This window comes from Phaseolus vulgaris, chromosome 3, assembly GCF_000499845.2.
Source record: "Phaseolus vulgaris cultivar G19833 chromosome 3, P. vulgaris v2.0, whole genome shotgun sequence".
Taxonomy (NCBI): Eukaryota; Viridiplantae; Streptophyta; class Magnoliopsida; order Fabales; family Fabaceae; genus Phaseolus; species Phaseolus vulgaris.
In genome coordinates, this window is record NC_023757.2 from 34,676,555 (window position 1) to 34,702,492 (window position 25,938).

The 25,938-nt window shown below is 33.3% G+C and overlaps 1 pseudogene; it reads right to left on the reverse strand.

Annotated features, from left to right (window-relative positions):
- Nucleotides 1-11,809: 11,809 nt before the first annotated feature.
- LOC137808881 (small nucleolar RNA R71) lies at nt 11,810-11,915 on the reverse strand (annotated as a pseudogene).
- Between the last annotated feature and the right edge of the window lie 14,023 nt (nt 11,916-25,938).

The following is a 25,938-nucleotide window of genomic DNA, read 5'->3' on the forward strand; positions in this document are numbered from 1 at the left end:
AACAGATTTATTTTTGTATTGAATCAAACCATTTAAGAAAACTTTCAAAAGCTTTTCCAAAACCGTTTAACCACATCATGAGCTTGACCTTACTACCTTGATTTGGTTTCTAGGATGGGTCATGCAGCAAAAGGCAACCTTGAATTACACACAACCCTAAAGAATGAGATCATCTAAGACATATAGCAACCTACAAAGCAACCTAGCTAACATCTACATCAAACACACTAAGACTAGGTAGAGATGAGCTTCATCCATCTTCAACACTAAGGGCCACAAAGCATGCCCTATATGTGAAGAAGACACATGTCACTCTCAACTAAAACATGAAAGGAAAACCTTGTCTGCCAAAAAAACATATTTATAATTGGTATTTATTATGCAACTCACATATGACGTCCCAAATAGAAGTTTGTTGAGGAACAAATGAATTTCATATGTTGGATAACGATGGAGGGGTTTTAAGAGCAACCTTACTAGTCGATATATTTATGGTCAGTTGAGTAGCAAGAACCCTTATGAGATATATCAATTTCTCAATGAGGAGACGTGACAAACTTTCCGGGAGAGACGATTAGACCCTACCTTTCACGTAAATTAAATTTTACATTTTAGGAGTATTTTTTCAATTGTTTTGTTACATATATATTTTTATTAATTCTTTATACATATAATGTATATAATAGGCAAGGAGAAAGATCATACTTTATTTTGTATGATGATAATTTATTTTCTATTGTGACCATATTGGTTGAACCATTAATTTTAATTTACATACTTTCACATTCTAGGCACCAAGTTACTGCATATGATAGTGAATAGGTTTAGAACATCTTTGTTACTACCTGGTGTATTAAGCATAATTCGAGTAGATCTTAGTCCCTTCACATCATTAGTGGTGTCTATGAGGGAGCTTAAGCAATAAAATATATTGAGAGTTCATTACAGAAAATATGATATTATTGGGATGGTGTATCCTTTCGATACTAGACATTACAGGGAAATTTTTAAAGATGGCATCAAAGCATGACCGCAAGAAAAAACGTCTAACTCTTATTATTATAACTATAACTTGTCTGATTTGTTAATAGTAAACTCAACCTCTTGATCACAACAGGTCTCCATCTAAAGCAAGTGTTAGGATTATATTTTATTTTGTACCATGACCATTTATTTTGTACGATGTCCATTTATTTTATACGATAACCATGTTGGTTGAAACATTAATTTTTAATTTACACATTTAACATAAAACATAACTTGGTAGTACATATTGAATGATGGTTGAGAATAAATTATTTGTGGAGTACTTATGTCAAACACCTATATTTGAATACATACAAAATATAGATAAGATAAACAAAACAATAATGTTTTTTCAAATGGAACTGAACTAATTGAACCATCATCTCTTTCTCCATTTTGTTTAATGTAGTAGTAAGATCATATTTTATTTTGTACGATAACAATTTATTTTATTTTTCATGTACACGCTTTCCCATTCTAGGCACCAAGTTACTGCTTATGGTAGTGAAGATGTTTAGAAAATCTTTGTTACTCCTTGGTGTGTTAAGCAGAATTCGTGCTAATCTTAGTAGCTTCAACATCATCAGTGTGTATATGAGGGAGCTTAAGAAGGAGATATATTGAGAGTTCCTTACATGAAATATGATATTATTGAGATGATGTATCCTTTCGATACTAGACACAAGGTAAAACGTCCAACTCTTATTTTTATAACTTGTCTGAATTCTTTAATAGTTAAGTCACCCTCTTGATCACAACAGGGTCTATATAAAGCAAGTATTAGGATTATATTCTATTTTGTACGATGACCATGTTTTTTGTACTATGTTCATTTATATACGATAACCATAGGTTGAAACATTAATTTTTAATTTACACATTTGAACAACTTAAAATATGATTTGGTACTACATATTGAATGATGGTTGAGAATAAATTAATTGTGGAGTACTTATGTCAAACACTTATATTTTGAAAATATGCAAAATATATATAAAAGAAAGAGACCAATAATGTTTTTTCAAATGAAATTGAACTAATTGAACCACCATTTCTTTCTCCCCTTTTCTTAATGTGGTAGTAAGATCACATTTTATTTTGTACGATGACAATTTATTTTTTATTGTGACCATATTGGTTGAACAATTAATTTTAATTTACAGACTTTCACAATCTAGGCAACAAGTTACTGCTTATGGTAGAGAAGAGGTTTCAAACATCTTTGTTATTCCCTGGTTTGTGAAGTTTAGATTTTTAAAGATGGCTTCAAAGCATGGTCACATGGAAAAACATTCAACTCTTATTATAGTCAACTCTGGATCACAACAGGTCTCTATATAAAGCAAGTGTCAAGTGTTAGGATTATATTTTATTTTGTACGATGACCATTTTTTTTTTTCGATTTTCATTTATTTTATACGATAACCATAGGTGTAAACATTAATTTTTAGTTTACACATTTGATGAACAACTTAAAAGATGACTTGGTAGTACATATTGAATGATGGTTGAGAATAAATTAATTATGGTGTACTTATGTCAAACACTTAAATTTTAAAATAGTCAATATATAGATAAGAGAAAGAGAATTCGTGCTAATCTTAGTGTCTTGCTTATCTTCACATAATCAAGGATGTATATGAGGGCGCTTAAGAAGGAAATATATTGAGAGTTCATTATAGGAAATATGATATTATTGAAATGGTGTATCCTTTCGATAATAGACATTACAAGGAGATTTTTAGATTTTTAGTGATGGGTTCAACGCATGGTCACAAGGAAATACGGTCAAACTCTTATTATTATAACTTGTATGAATTTGCTAATAGTTATGTCACCCTCTTGATCACAACAGGTCTCTTTATAAAGCAAGTGTTAGGATTATTTTTTTTTTATTTTATACGATGACCATTTTTTTTTTACGGTGTTCATTTATTTTATACGATAACCATAGGTTGAAACATTAATTTATAATTTACACATTTGAACAATTTAAAATATGATTTGGTAGTACATATTGAATGATGGTTGAGAATAAATTAATTGTGGAGTACTTATGTCAAACAATTATATTTGACAATATTCAAAATATAAATAAGAGAAACAGACCAATAATGTTTTTTCAAATGGAATTGAACTAATTGAACTACCATTTCTTTTCCCCTTTTTTTTAATGTGGTAGTAAGATTATATTTTATTTTGTACGATGACAATTTATTTTGTATTGTGATCATATTGGTTGAAAAATTAATTTTAATTTACACAATTTTACATTTTAGGCACCAAGTTACTGCTAATGGTAGTGAAGAGGTTTAGAACATCTTTGTTATTCCCTAGTTTGTTAAGCAGAATTCGTGCTAATCTTAGTGTCTACACATCATCCGGGGTGTATATGGGGGAGCTTAAGAAGGAGATATATTGAGAGTTCATTACAGAAAATATGATATTATTGAGATGGTGTCTCCTTACTATACTATACATTGCAGGGAGATTTTTAGATTTTTAAAGATGGTTTCAAAGCATGGTCACAAGGAAAAAGTCCAACTCTTATTATTATAACTTGTCTGAATTTGTTAATAGTTAAGTCACCCTCTTGATCACAACAGGTCTCTATATAAAGCACGTGTTAGCATTATATTTTATTTTGTACGATGACCAATTTTTTTGTACGATGTTCATTTATTTTATAAGATAACCTTAGGTTGAAACATTAATTTCTAATTTACACATATGAACAACTTAAAAGATGACTTGGTAGTACATATTGAATGATAGTTGAAAATAAATTAATTGTCGAGTATTTACGTCAAACACTTATATTTGAAAATATTCAAAATATAGATAAGAGAAACAGACCAATAATGTTTTTTCAAATTGAATTGAACTAATTGAACCACCATTTCTTTCTCTTTTTTTAATGTGGTAGTAAGATCATATTTTATTTTGTACGATGACAATTTATTTTGTATTGTGACTATATTGGTTGAAGAATTAATTTTAATTTACACATTTTCACATTCTAGGCACCAAGTTACTGTTTATGGTAGTGAAGAGGTTTAGAACATCTTTGTTATTCCTTGGTATGTGAAGCAGAATTCGTGTTAATCTTAGTGTCTTCACATCATTAGGGGTGTATATGAGGGAGCTTAAGAAGGAGATATATTGAGAGTTCATTACAGAATTATGATCTTATTGAGAGGGTGTATCTTTTCGATACTTGACATTTCAGGCAGATTTTTAGATTTTTAAAAATGACATCAAAGCATGGTCACAAGGAAAACGTCCAACTCTTATTATTATAACTTGTCTCTCTATGTATGTAAAGCAAGTGTTAGGATTATATTTTATTTTTATTTGCACGATGACCATTTTTTTGGTACGATGTTCATGTAATTTATACGATAACCATAGGTTGAAACATTATATTTTAACTTACACATTTGAACAACTTTAAAGATCACTTGGTAGTTCATATTGAATGATAGTTGAGAATAAATTTATTGTGGAGTACTTATGTCAAACACTTATATTTGAAAATATTTAAAATATAATAAGAGAAATAGACCAATAATGTTTTTTTTAAATGGAATTGAACTAATTGAACCATAATTTCTTTTCCTTTTGTTTGATGTGGTAGTGATAAGTGTCTAATTTCAGTAATATTTCATATTAAATTATAGACACTTATGAGGATTTATTGCTAATTTACATATAAAATAATCCCTAATTTATGAATTTATACCTTTTTACATTTTTATGATCTTTATTTGAATAAGAGTATTTTATTCCCAAATTTGGTGTTAATTGCAGATTTTTAGGGACGATTGAAGATTTGGAATAACGGAGAATAATTTGAGCTAAAAAGATAAAGTTGGAAGGTCCCATAATGGAAAAAGATGCAAATAAAGATTGGGCCTTTTTTTATGTTTGATCACTCAGCCCATTAGCGCGACACATCAAGCCACCTAACCCTAGAAAATTAGGATAAATAGGGGGCTAGAGGTTCAACCCTAGTGTGCGGGATTGAGAGGAAAACACCATAGAGTGAATTGTAACCCAATTGGGAGAATGGAAGGTGCTAGAAGTGATGGAAAATTTCATGAAGGTCTTCTTGAATCATGTAAGAAAATGGTGCGGAAGCTATGAAGGTGTGTGAGCAAGATCCTCCTAAGAGTGGTGTTGATCTTGAAGGTGCATGATAGGTATGATTATAGGGAGGTTCGGCCAGCCCAAGGAAAGGTGAAGGATGTGAAGTTTAGAGCCTAGAGTTCTAGGGAGAAGCAAAGCTTGGCACAAAATGGCAGCATATCTTTACTCACAATAAACTTGCAAATACAAGGTGTAGGCTCCTCCTTTTATAGGCTAAGGAGGACCATAATGCAACCCTAATGCTAGCCAAATGAAATGTAAATGTGAAGCACATGGGTGCACATGGCACATGGGTGCACAAATGAGCACATGGGGAGGGGTGTATCTAGTTTTTATGCTCACCCCCTCCATGGGCTTTCTAGACCGGCCTTGGTAAATTTAGAGGTTTTTTTTAGAAACTCTAAGTTTACCTAGGTTGGTGTTTTAGGTGCCAAAATTAATTCTAAGAAAATTACAAATAAAGTTCCTATGCTAATTTTGACAAGAAATTAAAGTCTACTCTACACTAGAGTTTATGGCATTTGAACATGTAAAAGAACGTCTTCTTGGATCCTCTTGGCCATAACTCTATGGTTGACCCAAATCTACCCTTTGTAGGGCTTGCATGTGGGCTTGTGCTTGGGCCTCTTCTATCATCCCCTCCCTCTTGAAAAGGATTTGTCCTCAAATCCATTGCTTCTTCTTCTTCATGGCTAGGGGAATGGATGTGGTTGGATGGTGTCCATCATCTCCTTCTCCTTGAGAAGATCTATCCTCAAATCTAGAGATTTGATCTCGGACAGCAGCCTCTTGCTTCTTCAACTATGCTTGCCCTCCCGGATCAAACGTCCACCTAGGGGAATTATCAAATAAAGCAAATGAGTTAGTTGAAGCAGTTATATACAAATCAATTTTATGAAGTTGCCATTTTTGTTTTTCTTTTGTTGTTGGCAACTTTTTACAATATTTCTCTTTTGATGGTTGCATGTGTTCTGTAATCCTCTCATGCTTTGTAAAATTTTCAATAGTGGTTACTTGTTCTTTAGGCATAATTCCTTTAGGAAGTGGTAACAACGCAAAAAGAGAAAGAGGACTATGTTCACATACAACTTCAAATGTAGAAATATTAGTAGTCTTGTGGACTACTCTATTGTATGCATGCTCAATAGAAAAAGGATACTCATCCCAAGAATTGTGGTTGTCTTTCATGATTTCTCTAGGCATAGTAACAAGAGCTATGTTTTCAATTTTATTTTGACCATTCTTTTGAGGATGATAAGAATTTGAAAAGGACAACTTAGTTGCAAGTTTTTCCAAGAGAATCCTCAAATGATGGTTTCCAAATTTTGGAGCTCTATCTAACACTAAGTTTGAAGAGAAATCATGAAGACTTGTCACTTCTTTAAGGAAGAGTTTATCCATGTCCATGAAAATGGAATCAAAACCTTTTGTTGTCCTAGGAAGATCTAATATGAAATTTAGGCTTATGTCTTCCCAAGGATCATTTGCAAAAGGTGAAGGATTATAAAGTTCATGAGACATCACCTTAGATGTATTTTTAAAACACGGAATGTATCTAGGGTAATGTCTTTGAACATCTTTTCTCATGGGTGATAATAATTTTCCTTTTAAAAGCTCTAGAGTTTTATCAACTCTAATTAGACCCATGAGTTCTCCTTCATGAAGAATTTCTCTTTTATGTGTGAAGGTAGTCTCGTTGATACAACCTTTGTTCATGGAAATTTCAATTCGTTGCAAAGGTTGTCTCAATAAGACATGACAAGTTTCTTTAGGCACTACTTCACATAAAAAATTGTCTTTGTAGATGCCTATAGATGACTTGACCTTCACTTGGTGATATCTTGGCATGTATGTAAAATAATCTACTATATTTTTATCTATGCAAGCCTTTTTTAAGGATTTTTCTTTTTTTTCTAGGCTTGCAAGTGTTCCTTTACAAAAGGTAAGGCTAGGTTGTTCAACAAGAGGTATATTTTCAAATGTATTTTCAACTTTTCCTTCTTGTTGAATGACCTTGTGGGAAGGAACACTCTTCTCCCACGCCTTTTGTTTCCCAAGGGTTTTCTCTTGCTTTTCTATTTTTACATTTTCTTCACTTTCACTAGCTTCTTTTTCTTGGCTACTATTCTCATCTTTGTCCCTTAAGATCATAGATCTTTCATTGAAACATTGAGATGCTAATTGATCATGGCCAAGGTATTCTAAACATGGAATTTCTCTAGCTTGAGTGTGAGAGATATGCTTGGTTAGGTTTTCTTGTCTCTCTTTCCTAGCTCTCCTAGGGAATTGTTGATGATATTCATTTTTCCTAAGACTTTCTTCCCCAAGATAATCATGATATTTAGAGCTAGATGCATGAGAATGTAATTTTTTTGAAAATTGAGAATTCTCATTCTTTGCTTTAGTCAAAACATTAAGTTTAGTCTCACTCTCCAATTGTCTATAAGCAATTGATTGCACAGTTTGTGAAGCTTCTTTCAAAAGAGTTTTTAAAGATTTTAATTCACTTCCATACAAGTATTTTACCTTGAGAAAACTTAGGAAAGTCAAAGAAGGTAGTTTTCCAGGTAAGGGAGGTGAGTCACAAAGGACTACTTAAATACCAAGCCTTTGCCTTAGCCAAAAACTATCCCTCAATGTCTTCACACAAAACTTTCTCTTAGTAAACCACTTAGAACACAATTAAGTTGAGAAATCAAATTTTCAATGAAAGAAAACAATGCAAGCTAATCAACAAAGCTAGTCGGTTTAACACAAACTTAACAAAATAACCATGCAAAGCGTCACTAACTAAGCAATAGAAAAACAATTACAAACAATTAACAATTGCTAATTAAGAATTCTATACTAGTCGGTCCTAGGTGAGGCTTCTTGGACACTTGGAACCCTTAAAGACACACTCACCGTCTAAAACGTAATTAAGAGGTAATTAACACAAACTAAGTTGCAAAGAAATTAAGAAAAACTCCCTTTGTTGATCCTCTTTTTTTGCTAGTGGCACTTCCTTTGTTGTCTTTGCTTGTTTGCCTTCCAATTGTGTGTAGTGTTTCTTTTTTAGAAAGTTTGCTTCTGCCTTGCCTTTGTTTCCCCTTAGAAAGAAGGTCTTAATTCTCCAATTCCAGCACCTATCAAAGGACTAAACCGTACCCAACTCAAGTTTCCATTCACATAAGCACCAAAGGAGAATAAATTCCAGCACCAAATTAGAGGTCAAAGAACAAAAGCAAGAAACAATTTAATTGAATAAAACAGTACCACCAAAAGGAGTTAGATTATGACAACTAGAAAGAGGTCCAAGAAATATTAAGCAAGCAAATAAAAGGTACCAAAATAAAGGTAGGAACACAAAAGAATCCTAAGAATAGCACTAGAATTAGATGACCAAATAAAAAAAAACAGCACCACTGGAAAAATGTTGTGGACCAGAAACGTGTTTTTCCCCAATTTATGCTGAGCTGTGTTTTTAAGATATGATTCTGAAATTTGATATGCAAGATATTCAAGATCTTAGCTAAAATCTGGCTTTGGAATCACTCAAAACGCATGCACCAATTTTTTTTAATAAAGTTTGCAATTTTGGTGTTCAGTTACGCCAGCTGTAGCGCCTCAGATTTGCACATTGATTTTAAAAGATTTATCATTTTTTTTCTGTTGATTCTTTTGGACTAATTCTTTTTTTGTCCTTTCTATAACACTTCAAACTTGCATATTCCAGAGAATCAAAATTTTCCTATGAGTGAAAATATTTTTCTGGAACAAAACAGCCAGCACAAAAAATTTGAAACAGGGGATTCTGGAAACTGGAAACAAAAATAGCAAGATACCAAAATTTAAACACAATAGAATTTGTGAAATAGAATTTGTGTAGGATCTAAACACAAATAGGAACTCAAACTAAAATTAAAAAGGCACCAAAAGATCAAAGAACAACAGATTCAAAGCAATTAAAGATACCCAAAATCAAGAAACAATCAAGCAAAATAAAGGACTACTAAGAATTGTTGACATTGGGGATGAACATGACTTGAAAAAACATATATGGATTCAGAAATTAAAGACTCAAAAGCATAATATGAACCAAATAAGAAAGCAATAAAGACTCAAAAGCCTAAAAGAAAACAACAACTCAAAGGTGTATGGAATCCTATCACAAATTGCACAAGAAATTGTTCAAGATCAATTGAACAAAAGTGCTTCGGTTGGATCTTCCAAAAAGCACACCAAAACAAATTAAAATGCAAAAAACAGCAAGACAATTATAGAAATAAGATGAACAACATGAAATAAAGAAGAACTAGAAATGAAAAGACCAAAAGCAACTCATCTTGAAGAACCCAAGCTCATGATACCAAATGATGGCAAATTTCATGAAGGTCTTCTTGAATCATGTAAGAAAATGGTGCGGAAGCTATGAAGGTGTGTGAGCAAGATCCTCCTAAGAGTGGTGTTGATCTTGAAGGTGCATGATAGGTATGATTATAGGGAGGTTCGGCCAGCCCAAGGAAAGGTGAAGGATGTGAAGTTTAGAGCCTAGAGTTCTAGGGAGAAGCAAAGCTTGGCACAAAATGGCAGCATAACTTTACTCACAATAAACTTGCAAATACAAGGTGTAGGCTCCTCCTTTTATAGGCTAAGGAGGACCATAATGCAACCCTAATGCTAGCCAAATGAAATGTAAATGTGAAGCACATGGGTGCACATGGCACATGGGTGCACAAATGAGCACATGGGGAGGGGTGTGTCTAGTTTTTATGCTCACCCCCTCCATGGGCTTTCTAGACCGGCCTTGGTAAATTTAGAGGTTTTTTTAGAAACTCTAAGTTTACCTAGGTTGGTGTTTTAGGTGCCAAAATTAATTCTAAGAAAATTACAAATAAAGTTCCTATGCTAATTTTGACAAGAAATTAAAGTCTACTCTACACTAGAGTTTATGGCATTTGAACATGTAAAAGAACGTCTTCTTGGATCCTCTTGGCCATAGCTCTATGGTTGGCCCAAATCTACCCTTTGGTGGGCTTGCATGTGGGCTTGTGCTTGGGCCTCTTCCATCAAGAAGTATGCGTGGCTAATTCTACCCCTTGGGATTTGGAGTAATTTGCTCAAACTCTTATGTATTGATGTGATATTTTATATATTAATATTCAGTTCTTGATTGATTATTGGTATTGTTGTTTTACTTTTAATTTTCTGTGACAAATTGAGAATCTTAAATCTGACCGGCAGGTATTTTTAGGGTTTGGACCTAAACAACAATACTTAGTATATTTGAGTGCTAGGAATAGACTTGAAATGTTAATTGCTATTAACGTCTGAGCTTCGTTCTAAGTTGTTCTTATAATTATGCGAGGGATCGATAGTTAGGAAACATTCTTAAGGATTTTATATGCGAGGAATCGATATAAATGATTTTTATACGGGCATCAATTTCAATCAAAGAACTTAATATTGACATCAAGTTTTTGGCGCTGTTGCCGGGGAACAGGTTTGATTTGTTGAGTATAATTTCTCTAAATATTGTGAATATTTTAATTGTTTTGAATTCTTTAAATTTTGTGTTTATATTATTTACTGTTTTTATTTTATTTTAAACAAATTTGTTTTTAGTTTATTAGATTTTATTTTAATTTGCTGATTTGCTGCTATTATTTTAATTCTTATTTTGATTTTATTTGTTTCTATTTATTTTCAGATTTATTTTGATATTTCTTTTGATTTTGTTTTGATTTTATTATATTTTATTTTAGTTCTTTTTAGGTTTAATTACGTAGTTTTATTTAGGTTTAGGTAGTTTTTATTTAGTTGTTTTATTTATTTATCATTACTAGTTTTAGTTTTTATTTTTACGTTAGGTAGTATTTTAAGTAAGTTGGTTAGTTTTTTACAATTATAATTATAATTTTTTGTTTTATTTTGTTTTAGCTTTATTTTATTTTGTTTTTATCTTATTCTTAGTATTTATTTATTAATTTTAAGTACATTATTTCTTATTTTTATTGTTTTCTTTTATTCTGTTTTTAGTTTTTATTTTATATATTTTTTTCTTTTCTGAATAGTTTTGTTTTATTTTCTTAGTGTCATTTTAGAGTTTTGTTTTTGTTTTATTTTATTTTTAAGTTTTAATTTATAGTTTAGGCAGTTATTAATTTTATTTTAGTTAGCAATTTAAATTTCTGTTTATTTTTTAAAAAAATTCAAAATATAAAATAAAATAAAAATATACTCTATTTTTTTCTTTCCCACTAAAAAAGCAATATGGTAGAAGAACAAGCCAAGAAGACACTTGGAGATTATGTCATGTACCAAGGACCAAGGCATTATTCTAATATCGCAATACCGGTTACTGATAAGGCCTTGGAAATAAATCCCAATTTTCTCACTCTTATCGGTGCCCATCAATTCATAGCAATGGAGCATGAAGATCCATATTCACATTTGAATACATTTTATGAATTGGTGGGAATAATGGGCTTTGAATCAGATGATGTTGATAATGTTTGTATGCGCTTATTTCCTTTTTCATTGGCAGGAAAGGCTAAGGATTTGCTTAGTTCACTTCCAAATCAGAGCCTCACGAGCTGGGAGGATGTAGAAGAAAAATTTCTGCAAAGATTTTTTCCAATCTCTCGCTACATTAAAGCTAAGTCTGAAATATCTATGTTCAGACAAGGAGCAGAGGAGTCTTTTTGTGAGACATGGGAAAGATTTAAGATGATATTGAGAAAATGCCCAAATCATGGGTTTGAAGACATTGCTCAACTGAGCATATTCATTAATGGTCTCAAATTTGATATGAAGATGTTCTTAGATGCCGCAGCTGGTGGCACAATGATGACTCTTGATGTCGAACAAGCAACGAGGATTATTAATGGATTGGCATCAACAGATTCTCAAGACCAGTATGATGGACGAAGTACTCGGAAGAAAGGATGGAGATACATTATTGGCTCAAAATCAAATTTTGACACAACAGATTGAGCAGTTAACCACACAAATGGCGAAATTGTCTCAACAATTACATGTTATTCAAAGGCATAATCAAGAATTAAGGTGCGAATTGTGTGGAGGTGAGCATTCCAGTGAGCAATGTGCTTACCAAAATATTTCTTTTGAAGAAAAAGCGTTTTACATGGAAGATAAAGGAAAGCAAGGAACTTTTCAACAACTCCAACTATTAGATCATGTGTCCCAAGAGAGAATGAGCAAAATGGAAGATTCTACAGAAAAATTTACACACACCATGTTGGTTGTGCAGAAGAACGTTGAGAATTTTAAGACACAAATTAAGCAACTTACACAAGAGTTGAGGGAACTCAGGGAGAAATGTAAGTCAATCACTACAAGAAGTGGAGTAGTTGTAGGAAAGGGGATTGGTGATAATCTACAAAGTAAGGAAAGAGACAGAGAGAGTGAGGAAATAAAAATTGATAGGGAAGAAAAAAACAAGAGTGAAGAGGGAGATGTGAAAGAAAAAAATGAGAGGGTACAGAAAGAAAAGAAGAAAAAGGAAAAAGAGAATGAAAAAAAGAAGTGTTCCAATTGTAGATTTACCTTATCCACATGCTCCCTCCAGAAAGAATATAGAAGGACAATTTATCAGATTCTGTGAAATTCTAAAACAACTAGAGATAAGTATTCTGTTCACTAAAGCTTTGGAACAAATGCCTACTTATGCCAGATTTATGAAGGATTTGTTGACCAAGAAGAGAAGATTAAAAGAACAAGGAATTGTGGAGCTAGAAGCAGGATGTAGTGCCATTATTCAAAAATCATTGCCACAAAAATCTAAAGATCCTGGGAGTTTTACTTTGCCAGTCACAATAGGAAATTTTACAGTGGCCAAAGCATTACTAGATCTTGGGGCAAGCATAAATTTGATGCCACTATCTATGTTGAAGAAAATCGGGGATGTTGAAATTCTGCCTACAAGGATGACACTACAATTAGCTGACAGATTGATAAAATATCCACGTGGGATAGTAGAGGATCTTTTGGTGAAGGTAGACAAATTTTACTTCCCAGTTGATTTTGTGATCATGGACATAGAGGAAGATGTTGAAGTACCTCTTATTCTTGGACGCCCATTTATGAAGACTGCAAAAATTATGATTGATGTGGATGAAGGAAAGTTGAAGGTTCGAGTGCAGGATGAAGAAGTTAGCTTTGATGTATTTGAAGCAATGAAACATCCGATTGATCAAAATGATTATTTTAGGATGGATGCACTGGATGAACTGAAAGCGATCTTAAATGATAATGAAAATTGTGAGGACTGGGGGGAGAAGGAAGTCAAGGAATGTTTGTTAGAGCTGGGAAAGGCAAACGAAGTTCAACAAGGGATTTTTGATGAATTAGAACTGAACAAAGCCAACACCCCTAAGAAAATAGAGTTGAAACAGTTGCCAACTCATTTGAAATATGTTTTTCTTGAAGAAAATGGGGAGAAGCTAGTTATCATAAGCAACCATTTATCCAAAGAGGAACAACAAAAGTTGATAAAAGTGCTGATGGCAAATAAAGAAGCTATAGGATGGACATTTGTTGACTTGAAAGGTATAAGCCCAGCATATTGTATGCATAAAATTCACATGGAGCAAGATTTCAAACCTGTGGCTCAACCACCAAGGCTCTTAAATCCTTCCATGAAGGAGGTTGTTAGAAAGGAGGTGCAAAAGCTTTTAGAAGCAGGAATGATTTATCCCATTTCAGACAGTGTGTGGGTTAGTTTGGTACAGGTGGTACCTATAAAAGGAGGTATGACAATTATTTATAACGAAAGAAATGAATTAATTCCTACAAGAACTGTTACAGGATGGAGGATGTGCATTGGTTATAGGAAACTGAATCAAGCTACGCGGAAAGATCATTATCCATTACCTTTTATGGATCAAATGTTAGAAAGATTGGCAGGTAAAGCATATTATTGTTTTTTGGATGGTTATTCAGGATATAATCAAATTGTGGTTAATCCAGAAGATCAAGAGAAGACAGCATTTACTTGCCCATTTGGCGTTTTTGCTTATCGGAAAATGCCATTTGGTTTATGTAATGCCCCAACAACTTTCCAAAGGTGTATGTTTGCTATTTTCGCAGATATGATTGAGAAATGCATTGAAGCTTTTATGGATGACTTTTCTCTGTTTGGATCTTCTTTTGATGATTGTTTAGCTAATCTTGATCTCATACTGAAGCGATGTGTGGAGACAAATCTTGTGCTAAATTGGGAGAAATGTCATTTCATGGTCACTGAAGGAATTGTCTTAGGCCATAAAATTTCTCATAAAGGGTTGGAGGCAGATAAAGCAAAAGTTGAAGTCATTGAGAAGTTACCTCCACCAGTCAACATCAAAGGAATCAGAAGTTTTCTAGGGCATGCTGGATTTTACATAAGATTTATTAAAGATTTCTCCAAGATTTCAAAGCCCCTATGCAACCTTCTCAATAAGGATACTCCTTTTAAATTTGATGATAATTGTTTAACTGCTTTTAATATCTTGAAAGAAAAACTCATTTCTGCACCTATCATAACTGTTTCTGATTGGAAACTTAATTTTGAGATAATGTGTGATGCTAGTGATTATGCAATAGGAGCAGTTTTAGGACAAAGGAAAGAAAGAATTTTTCAAGTAATACACTATGCAAGTAAAGTTTTGAATGAAACTCAAAGTAATTACACCACAATAGAAAAAGAATTAGTAGCTATAGTGTATGCACTTGAGAAATTTCGATCTTATTTGATAGGTTCTAAAGTCATTGTTTTCATTGATCATGTTGCAATAAAATATTTATTGAATAAAGCAGATTCTAAGCCAAGACTTATACGATGGATACTTTTGTTGCATGAATTTGATTTGGAGATCAAAGATAAGAAAGGATGTGAGAACAATGTAGCAGATCATTTATCAAGACTAGCAAATGATGAGGTAACCACATTAGAGCCGGAGGTTCTTGCTGAATTTCCATATGAGAAGCTACTGATAATCAAAGAGAGGCCATGGTTTGTAGACATGGCCAATTTTAAAGCTACTGGAACAATCCCGGAGAATTTGGACTGGCATCAAAAAAGAAAATTTTTTAAGGATGCCAATCATTATGTGTGGGATGATCCTAATTTGTTTAAAATTGGTGTAGATAATTTGCTGAGAAGATGTGTTTCTTCAGATGAAGCCAATAAAATTATATGGCAATGCCATAATTCAGCATATGGAGGACATTTTAATGGGGAAAAGACAACTGCAAAAATTCTTCAATCAGGTTTTTTCTGGCCTTCGTTGTTTAAAGATACACATGCATTAGTACAAAGATGTGATAGGTGTCAAAGGACAGGAAGCATTCCTAGAAGACATGAGATGCCATTACAAAATATTCAAAAAATTGAAGTCTTTGATTGTTGGGGCATTGATTTTATAGGGCCTTTTGTTAGAATGGATGGCTTTAAACTAGAGGGGAGGTGAATTGTTTAAAGAGGGTTTTCGAAAAATTTTAAGCCAAGAATGAAATTATCTCAAGAAACAATTGATAAGGAATCCAGTTTGCCAAAACAATAAGCAAAAACAACAGCACCAGAAAAACAATCGGTTGTTTCGCAGAAACAATCGGTTGTTTATACCAGTAAACAAATATCAAAACTGAATTTAAAGAGTTAAGGAAGAGAAAAAGCACACAGATGTTTATACTGGTTCACTCTAAACCCAGAGCTACATCCAGTTTTCTCAGAAACCACTGAGGAATTCCACTAAGCAATCAAACCTAGATCACTTACAACACAACCAAGAAAGTGACCTTGATCCCCTCAAGACACACATTTCTCTTGGCCAACACACCAACACTAAGAATGCTGATCTTGATCCCCTCAAGAACACACAGCACTTCTCAACAAACACATAACAGATACAAGCATTACACTTGTTACAGAAGAAAATCTGAAATCAATACAAGCAGAAATCCTATCTCACACTCTTTGATCAATCTCAATCTCTAAGCAATCTCAACTCTTTAAAAATCAGAAACTTGTTGTTCTCAAAAGATTGTTATTTCTCAAATCTGTTTTTCTGAATTTATTCAAAGATGTTTGTTATCAAATCTTAACAAACATTTTCATTGCATTTAAAGATTGGTCAAAGCATTAAAGACTAGAGCGTAAACAGTTAAAACATTTAATGCTCAGTCAAAGCTAAAACAGTTTTTCTGTAATGGTATCAAAACAGTTTTTCTGTTATGGTACCAAAACAAACAATCAGTTGTTTCCTCGAATCAATCGGTTGTTTTGGTTTTAATAGCTCAACCATTTGAAAAACTGTTTTCAATCTTTTCTAAAAACATCTAAGTATAAAACAATCGGTTGTTTCAACAAAACAATCGGTTGTTTTTCACTTAGTTTGAAAAACACTTTTCTTTTAAAAGATTGAGAATGCCTATGCTTTGGATTCAATCTAGAGTGGATTACAAAACTCAAACTACCTCAGATCCTAACTAAGACATCCCAGCAACAACAAGCATAACCAAGCCTTCAACAACCTTCAAAGGGTTTGGATTCTTCAAAGTTTGAACACCACTTGGTTCAACAATCTCCCCCTATTTGATGAAGACAAATCCCTGATGCTTGTGTTGTACCTGATTGAATCTGAAGCAGTTCCTGCAAGATATAGTTTTAAGCAAAGCATAGAACTTCTGATATTTGGTTAGCACAGAAACAAATACAGAAATTCAGAGCATAATATTAGAGTAATCAACAAACAAATATAGGAGCAAAAACCTATAAGGTTTCACTCATCCAAACTGTTTTACAGAAAATAAAAACTGAAATTAAACACAACATATATCTCCCCCTATTTGTCTTCACAAATAAACAAAGACAAGAGATAAACAAGATAATTGTTTTGAATACATCAGAATTAAATAGCAAAAGCAGCAAAAAGATAAAACTGATACATCCACCAAGAAAACAATCGGTTGTTTTGATACATCAACCGATTGTTTTTCTTCATTCATCATCATCAGCATATTGAAGATCAAAGATTTGATTTTGTACAGCCTCGATCTATTCATCTAGAGTCATGAAGCGTGCATCCATGCTGTCAAACCTGTTATCAATCCTCTGGAAATTGCTGACACAGAGATCATGGAGATTCCTTTGATTCTCCTCAAAGCTATCAAGCCTATTTTCATGAGTCTCTCAAAAGGAGACATGGTTGGCATCCTTTCTTCTTGATTTCCAGCACCAGCACTAGGTCCAGCATCTTGAAGTGCTTCAGGTAGATCTTCATGTTGAAAATCCATATCAGCAGGTTCATCTTGTTCATGATCAGCAGCAGCACTAGATGAGGCACCACAGTCACCATCTTTGCTAATCCATTTGCCACCTATTTTGGTAAAACCCATTTTGCTAAGTGATCTATTGTTCAACTCTTGAGTTGACTTGACCAACTCAGATGTTTCATCCTCTAGGTTCACTTCAAAATAGAGTAGAAATTTAGATACCAAAACAGCATATGGATAGTGATAGTCATTTAACTTCATTGCCTTTTGCATGTGCTCTTTGATGATGTGGATCCAATTGATTTTGATCTTCTTCATGATACAGAAGATGAACACCAGATCCTCCTCAGTAAGAACAGAATGATTGCTCCCCCTTGGTGTTAGAATCCAAGTCACAATGAGGGCTAACAACCTTGCATCAAGCTTTAGGCCTCCAACCGAGCAAGTCCTAACTTGAGCATGTTGGTTCTTCAAGCAACTCTTGTAGTATTGGATTTTGTTGAAATCCTCCACTACTCCAAGGTTTCCCTTGTTAATCCTGAGGCCTGAGTACTTTAGACCAGCAACAGCAGCCCATACGTCATGGGTTATCTCCAAATTTACACCTTTTACATGAGAAACTAGGTTGTTTCCCTAAAACTTGAGATTTGTGTAGAACACCCTTATTAAATCTGGGTAGATGTTTCCCTTCATCTCCAGGAACTTTCTGAGAGATTGATCTTTGAGCAGCCTCCTTACATTGTCCAGCTTTTGGCTTTTCAGTCAATCAAAGCACACAACCTTGGGGTTGTTTATCACTTTGGTGCTTGTTTCAAACCTATATCTCTCAATTAGATCATTGTCTCCAGAAAACCATCCTTCTAGCCTTCCTCCAGACCTTACAGCTCTGGTTTTGACTCTCTTTGAGAGTGGGAGGAGTTGAGTCCATGATGGCAGAGAAGAAAACAGAGAAAAGCTCACTCACAGATTTTGCAAGAGATGTTGCAAGAGATGTTGATATTGGTTGTTCTTGTGGAAGAGATCAGCTGCAACAGATTTTATAGCAGTAATAGAATTAAAAAGCATTCAATGAAATGAGTGGATACCAGATTTTCAGAGAGAAAGGACTTGACCCTGCCCTACACAAAAAACGTCAGAAAAAGCTGAAAATCACATGGTCTTCACATGTGATCTTTGACTAGTCATTAAGGCTCTTGAATTTCAAAGATTTTGGAATATATTCCTTTATGACTGTTGTAACTTCTCTCTGAACGTGGTCAGCTTTCAACACAGGTTCATTGACCAAGGATTCTCTCTTTAAATTGATCTGCAACGGATAGAAATTCAAAATAGAAATTAAATTGATTTCTTTACAATGTTGTCAGGCTCAAAACAATCGATTGTTTCTTCGGTTGTTTTTCTACAGCGGTTAAAACTGATTTTTAATTTTAACCATGAGCAGAAAGAGTTCAAAGCAGATGAAGTTAAGCATTTTAAAGAAGATATTTAACCATGAGAAAGAACTTTAAAACAGAAATTAAGAACAGAGAAAGGAAGGTCTTATCCTTTATGTTATTCTTTCAATGAGCCATGTGCTTTGTGATCAAGAAGCCTCTTTTAACTGTTGAAGGCCTTTGGACAGATGCATAACATTGATTCAGCTTCAATGTTGGTCTTTTTCTTCCAAAAAGTTGATCAGATGACTCAGTCCTTCACACTTCTTTAGAATTCCTGCACAAGCATGAGTTCAAGCAACAAGATTTGGTCCATTCGCAAATGTGGGTCCAATTGATTTCTTTTTCTCATTTGGAACCTCACATCCTTTAGGAATCCATTTCATGTAGCCCCTAGGAACAGAGAACTTTCTTATTTTGTAGAATCTAACCGAATGGCCCTTTTTTAGGCAATAAAAGCATGTAACAACCGGTTGTTTCAATTTAACAATCGGTTGTTTTACTGGCTTTCTTAAAAACAAATTTGAAAACTTATCTTGTTGGTTTTGTGGATTGAAACCTAAACCAGCCTTTCCAAAAACACAGCTTTGAGATGCCAAGACATTCTCAAAGTTAAATTTCCCTTTTGAAAGCTTGTCCACAGTGTCAACAAGATAATGAACCTTTTTCTCAAGATTTTCACAATTTTCGCAAATGAGAGTGTCACACTTGCAAGAAGAATTTTTTAAATGATTTTCCAGATTTTTGAAATCATTTTTAGATTTTTCAATCTCATCTTCAAGTGATTTCACTCTCTTTTCCAGTCAGCTGTTAAGTTCTTTCAATCGGTTGTTTGAAAGAACCAATTGATTAGCTTTATCATGAGTTTCTTGAAAAGCTTCAAGCAATTCACTATAATTTTGTTCATTTAAAGAAGCACATGAACTTACCTCACTTCAGCTACATGATTCATCATCTTCTTCAGCTATCAAGTAGATGTTTGCTTTCTCATCTTCACTTGATGAAGAACTTGATGATGATACCTCATTTTCATCCCAAACTATGTAGGCTCTTTTTGTCTTGCCTTTCTTTTCCTTGTAGCTAGGCTTTTTCTCCTTGCTTTTGTTTGGACAATCTGCCTTTATATGACCTTGTTCACCACAGCCAAAACAAGTATAGTTATTGGAATTAAAATCATTTGATTTCTTGTTTCCATACCTATCTTTGTTGTTGTCCTTGTTGTGGTTCCTCTTCAAGAATTTGCTAAACTTTCTTGACAGCAAGCTAAGGTTTTCCTCATCACTATCATCACTGGATTCTTGTTTTCCTTTGTGCTTGGAAGCTTTTAAGGTTATGCTCCTTACGTGCTTGTCTTTGCTTTCTTGAACATTAAGTCGATTCATCTCTAACTCATGTTCCCTAAGCTTTCCAAACAAAGAAGCCATACTCAAGGATGTTAGATCTTTAGATTCGAAAATAGCAGTTACCTTGGGTTGCCATGCTCTATCAAGAAATTTCAAGATCTTGATGTTGAGGTCTTCCTTTTCAAAGGTCTTGTCAAGGCTAATGAGATGATTGATGATGTGCGTGAATCTTTTCTGCACCTCAACAATTGTTTCACCTTTGAGCATTCTGAACATCTCATACTCTTGGATTAGAGTATGCTTCCTAGCTCTCTTTACCTCATTTGTACCTTCATGAGTTACTTCCAAGGTGTCCCACATTTCTTTTATGATTTGCATTGAGAGACCCTGAAAAACTCGTCAGAATTTAAAGCAGAGGTTATTATATTTTTGGCAATGCAATCGAATTTGGCCTTCTTGCTTTCTGAATCAGTCCATTGAGACCAAGGCTTTTCAATGAAAGATCCATCTTTTTCAAACTTTGGGACAAAAGGACCATTTTCAATTGCATCCCAAATTCCTTTGTCAAGTGATTCCATAAAGATTTTCATTCTCACTTTCCAAAATTCGTAGTTCAAACCACAAAACAGAGGTGGTCTGTTGATTGAAGCACCTTCCCCAAAAGATAGTCTATCAGCCATTTAAAAACAGTTTTAGGATCACACTTGAATAAATTTCAAGAACCAAGCTCTTGATGCCAATTGTTAGAATGGATGGCTTTAAACTAGAGGGGGGTGAATTGTTTAAAGAGGGTTTTCAAAAACTTTTAAGCCAAGAATGAAATTATCTCAAGAAATAATTGATAAGGAATCCAGTTTGCCAAAACAATAAGCAAAAACAATAGCACCAGAAAAACAATCGGTTGTTTCGCAGAAACAATCGGTTGTTTATACCAGTAAACAAATATCAAATCTGAATTTAAAGAGTTAAGGAAGAGAAAATGCACACAGATGTTTATACTGGTTCACTCTAAACCCAGAGCTACATCCAGTTTTCTCAGAAACCATTGAGGAATTCCACTAAGCAATCAAACCTAGATCACTTACAACACAACCAAGAAAGTGACCTTGATCCCCTCAAGACACACACTTCTCTTGGCCAACACACCAACACTAAGAATGCTGATCTTGATCCCCTCAAGAACACACAGCACTTCTCAGCAAACACACAGAAGAAACTTGTTCAACAGATACAAGGATTACACTTGTTACAGAAGAAAATCTGAAATCAATACAAGCATAAATCCTATCTCACACTCTTTGATCAATCTCAATCTCTAAGCAATCTCAACTCTTTGAAAATCAGAAACTTGTTCTCAAAAGATTGTTATTTCTCAAATCTGTTTTCTAAATTTATTCAAAGATGTTTGTTATCAAATCTTACAAACTTTTTCATTGCATTTAAAGATTGGTCAAAGCATTAAAGACTAGAGCGTAAACAGTTAAAACATTTAATGCTCAGTCAAAGCTAAAACATTTTTTCTGTTATGGTACCAAAACAAACAATCGGTTGTTTCCTCGAATCAATCGGTTGTTTTGGTTTTAACAGCTCAACCATTTGAAAAACAGTTTTCAATCTTTTCTAAAAACATCTAAGTATAAAACAATCGTTGTTTCGACAAAACAATCGGTTGTTTTTCACTTAGTTTGAAAAACACTTTTCTTTTAAAAGATTGAGAATGCCTATGCTTTGGATTCAATCTAGAGTGGATTACAAAACTCAAACTACCCCAGATCCTAACTAAGACAGCCCAGCAACAGCAAGCACAACCAAGCCTTCAACATCCTTCAAAGGGTTTGGATTCTTCAAAGCTTGAACACCACTTGGTTCAATACCTTTGTCATCTTCTTTTTCAAATGAATATATACTAGTGGCAGTTGAGTATGTTTCTAGATGGGTGGAAGCAATTCCAGCACAACATACAGATTCCAAGACAGTCATCAAATTTCTTAAAAGGAATATTTTTTGCAGATTTGGCACTCCAAGAGTATTCATAAGTGACAGTGGGTCTCATTTTTGTAATACCCAATTGAAGAAAGTGTTAGAGCATTATGGGGTTAGTCATAAAGTAGCATCAGCCTACCACCCACAGACAAATGGGCAAGCAGAAGTTTCTAACAGAGAAATCAAGAATATATTAGAGAAAACAGTGGTTGCATCAAGGAAAGATTGGTCAATCAAACTTGATGAAGCTCTATGGGCATATAGAACGACATTTAAAACTCCTACTGGCCTTTCCCCATTTCAGCTGATTTATGGGAAAGTCTGTCATATTCCGGTGGAATTAGAGCATAAAACATATTGGGCATTAAAAACACTAAATTCCGATGCTAAAGCAGCTGGGGAAAAGGGAAAACTGCAAATCCATGAACTTGAAGAGATGAAGTTAAACGCATATAGTTCCTCAAAGCTTTATAAGGAACGCACAAAGAAATATCATGACAAGAAGATTGTGGAAAGAAATTTTTACCCTGGGCAATCTGTGCTTTTATTCAACTCTAGATTGAAACTTTTTCCTGGAAAGTTAAAATCTAAATGGTCAGGTCCTTATGTTGTGAAAGAGGTAAAACCTTATGGAGCAATAGAGTTAGAAGAACCAAAATCACACAGAAGTTGGGTTGTAAATGGTCAGAGGGTAAAGCCTTACTTGGGTAATGAACAGGAAAAACTCACTACGGTAATCCTTTTAGATGACCCATAAAGACATAGGCGTCAAGCTATATGACGTTAAAAGAGCGCTTACTGGGAGGCAACCCAGTCCACATTTTAGTTTTATGTTGTTTTATTACCTTTGCTGATTTTATTTAAACAATAAATAAATAAATTAAATAATATAAAAAATAAAATCCTATATGCCTCCTAATCATTTTGCAGGTTATGTATTTTTGACCTGGGGACAGGTTCTATTATTCAGGGGGGGCAGATCCAGCAAATGAAGCAAGACTGTAGATAAAGATTTTAACAAAAAGCTGGATGACTTCTTAAGAAGAGAGGATTGAGCAAAAATATGGTTCTATCTTTCTAATTCTCTTTTCTTTTCAGTTATTTGAATTTTGTCTTATTTTATTTATTTTATTTTTCGGTTATTTTGTTTTCTGTTTATTTGTTTAGTTTGTTTTTATTGCTTATTTTAAATAAATTTCCTGTTTTGTTAGTTTTAAGTCTTGAATTATCTTTCTTGAATAAATTTCAGTTTTAATTTGTTTGTTTTCTAGTTTATTTTTTTCATAGAAAAAAAAAGAACTAGAATATTAATTTTGAATTGTGGAAAAAAGAATTTGTGTTTAAATATTAAATAGTGAGATGAATTAGACACAGGTTAGAAAAGAAAATATGATTGAATCCCTATTCAAATGTAGTTCAAATTATGATACATGAAAATTTAACAAGATGATTGATTAGGACAGATAATGACAAGACAAAAAGGAATGAGACCATTTAAACCAAGTGAGTGTGTGAACCTTAAACAGTTTTGAGAGTTTTACTGATGAATTGACAGTTGTGGTTGCTTAATTTTTATTTTTGTTGCATCATAAAAGAGCATGAAGATGATTGAGGCATTTGTTTGTGTTAATTAGGAGCCAGGGCCAAAAAGCCAACCTTTATATTAGAATTCCAATTTTTTTATATATCCCCTTTGGGGCCAAAAATATTTTTGTTAATATTGCACCTTAACATTTAATGATATATTTTCCTACCCTTTAGCATGTTTAAGGAAGGAGAACATAGATGCAATACATATAGAAAAGGAAATGGTTGGTTCTGATTGTGAAAACTCAAAAAGTTGAAAATAGGAAGAATTTTTTCCTATTATTGAAAAAAAATAAAAAAAAAATAAAGAGAAACAGAAGAAGCAAAAGAAAGGGAAAAGAAAAATAAAATCATCATGAAAATTATGAAAAGTCAAAAAGAAAATGAGGAAAAAGGTGACATCAAAAGAAAGTGGTAATTAGATAACATATATGTTCTCTATAATTGAATTGTAGGTATGTTCTTCTTCTTTAAGATGTGCATTTTGTTATCAAAGAAAAACCAATATTTTTTGGAAGCCCAGCCTCATTACAACCCTGGAAAAGACCTCAAGATTCATGTTTCTAATATGTTTGTGATTTGAAGATGAAATGAAAAGCAACCGTGATTTGTTATGATTCAGTGAAAATAGAGAGAAACATTTACCTGTGAGCATATGAGAAGATATTCTTGGATGAATTGTCATTTGTTTGTTTTGATTTGATCCTAAAAGTTGATTGTGTCTATATTTTTCTATATTTGAATTTGGAAGCATCATAAGTTTCTAATTTGATCTGTTGTTTAGTGAATTAAGTTGTTTGATATTTAAATTCAAATATATTCATTTACTTTGCTTGAGGACAAGCAAGATTCTAAGTTGGGGAGAGTGATAAGTGTCTAATTTCAGTAATATTTCATATTAAAATATAGACACATATGAGGATTTATTGTTAATTTACATATAAAATAATCCATAATTTATGAATTTATACCTTTTTACATTTTTATGATCTTTATTTGAATAAGAGTATTTTATTCCCAAATTTGGTGTTAATTGCAGATTTTTAGGGACGATTGAAGATTTGGAATAAAGAAGAATAATTTGAGCTAAAAAGAGAAAGTTGGAAGGTCCCGGAATGGAAAAAGATGCAAATAAAGATTGGGCCTTTTCTATGTTTTATCACTTAGCCCATTAGCGCGACACAGCAAGCCACCTAACCCTAGAAAATTAGGATAAATAGGGGGCTAGAGGTTCAACCCTAGTGTGCGGGATTGAGAGGAAAACACCATAGAGTGAATTGTAACCCAATTGGGAGAATGGAAGGTGTTAAAAGTATGCGTGGCTAATTCTACTCCTTGGGATTGAGAGTAATCTACTCAAACTCTTATGTATTGAGGTGATATTTTATAGATTAATATTCAGTTCTTGATTGATTATTGGTATTATTGTTTTACTTTTAATTTTTCGTGACAAATTGAGAATCTTAAATCTGACCGGGAGGTATTTTAGAGTTTGGACCTAAACAACAATACTTAGTATATTTGAGTGCTAGGAATAGACTTGAAATGTTAATTGTTATTAACGTCTGAGCTTCGTTCAAAGTTTTTCTTATAATTATGCGAGGGATCGATAGTTAGGGAACATTCTTAATTATTTTTATACGGGCATCAATATTGACATGCTAATCAAAATATATGAGAGTGAGATAGATGAAACCTAATCCCTATTTTTCCAACTTGAAGCAACCAATTTTTTGTCTGTTTTCTTATTGATCATCGTCAACCCAACCACTTTCAATACACTTTTAATTATTTTGTTTTATATTTAGCGATTATTGAACTTGATAATTCACTGTTCCTTGTGGGATCGATATCCGTCCTTACTGACAATTATTACTTCTGACAAACGCGGTGCACTTGCCGTAAAAAGTCATCAGGTAGTAAAGATCATATTTTATTTTGTACGATGACAATTTATTTTGTATTGTGACCATATTGGTTGAATAATTAATTTTAATTTACACACTTTCACATTCTAGGCACCAAGTTACAGCTTATGGTAGTGAAGAGGTTTAGAACATCATTGTTATTCCCTGGTGTGAAGCAAAATTTGTGATAATCTTAGTGTTTTCGCATCATCAGGATGAGGGTAAGAATTTGTTAATAGTTAAGTCACCTTCTTG